Source organism: Aplysia californica, unplaced genomic scaffold (assembly GCF_000002075.1).
Source record: "Aplysia californica isolate F4 #8 unplaced genomic scaffold, AplCal3.0 scaffold00525, whole genome shotgun sequence".
NCBI lineage: Eukaryota > Metazoa > Mollusca > Gastropoda > Aplysiida > Aplysiidae > Aplysia > Aplysia californica.
In genome coordinates, this window is record NW_004797795.1 from 161,733 (window position 1) to 162,961 (window position 1,229).

Consider the following 1,229-nt stretch of genomic DNA (forward strand, 5'->3'; position numbering starts at 1 on the left):
CACTACCACATTTGATTTCTTTTCTTTCCACGATACTCTTAGTAGTCTCCTAAGAAACCACATTTCTGTTGCTTCAATTTTATTTTCACTGTCTTTAGTGATTGTCCAGCATTCACAGCCATATATAGAAGGGTTGACCAAACATAGCATTTCAGGACTTTCATTTTGGTGTTGAGATGTTTTCTTTTTTTCAGGATTGGGCTCATCTTATTGAAACTAGCCTTAGCCATTGTAGTTCTCCTTTTTATTTCTGTGGAACATTTGGCATCAGATGTTATTATACATCCTAGATATTTAAACTGTTGGACTTGCTTGATCTTTTCACCTTTGCTAATGAGATTACACCTAGGATTTGCTGCTTTTTTAGGGAGGGGGGGGATATTACCATGCATTCTGTTTTCTTTACATTCAACAACAATCCTTTACATAAACACATACACACTCATAAACACGAATTCGTCACAAGAATATGCAAAACCCCGTGTACTTGTACATGTTCAAACTGGCATATAAAGAGAGAGGGGGAAAGGAGAGAGAGAGAGAGAGAGAGAGAGAGAGAGAGAGAGAGAGAGAGAGAGAGGGGGGGGGGGGCGTTGGGAGGGAGCAGGGGTGAAAAAGAATGCGTGTAAAAAATACATGTATGGGAAGGAGAAAGAAACAGCTTACATAAATAGCCTAACCACTATAAGAAAGACCTCTATTTATAGATATTTGTAATGCCCAGCCAGCCCACCAACACCCCGCTAACAATCTTCGATTTGGGGTTGACTGAATGTCACGAGTAGTGACAATACGGAAATTCCGGAAACTGCAATAACGTATTGAGAAACAGTCTTATCTAAGCCGCAAAGCAGTCAGGGCTCAAAGGTTAGTAATACAAAATCAAACACGCTTGTGTTAGGTTTGAAAGATATAGGAAAGAGGAATTAAAACCATGTGGATGTGGGTGGTTGGCGGCTGCTCTTGTGCGGTTTGCTCCTTCTTTCCTGCCAAATACCCATCGTCTTGAACTCTCCTCTTTCTCTTTTATTATTATTAGTCGTAGTAGTAGTATTCGTTTTGTGTTCTTATTTTCTGGAAGAGGGGAGGAAGCACGGCAGTCATTCTCTTGTGACATCTCTAAACTTCGGTACAATCACTATATTTCTGGGGCTCTCGTGGCCTAGAGGTTAAGGTGTTGGCCTCTCATTCAAAGGTCCCGGGTTCGATTCCGGGTAGCGACCAAAAAA

At 41.1% G+C, this 1,229-nt stretch overlaps 1 protein-coding gene and 1 long non-coding RNA gene across 4 annotated transcripts in view; one reads left to right on the forward strand and one right to left on the reverse strand.

Moving 5' to 3' along the window:
• LOC101857052 (transmembrane protein 179) overlaps window positions 1–1,229 on the reverse strand; it is a 49,968-nt gene that overhangs the window by 40,666 nt on the left and 8,073 nt on the right. The gene's annotated exons all lie outside the window — the stretch shown is intronic.
• The window catches only part of LOC118478384, a 26,204-nt gene continuing 25,728 nt past the window's right edge, over window positions 754–1,229 (forward strand). The window contains exon 1 of the long non-coding RNA XR_004859004.1: window positions 754–867. This is a non-coding gene — a long non-coding RNA (uncharacterized LOC118478384). The remainder of the gene's footprint in view (window positions 868–1,229) is intronic.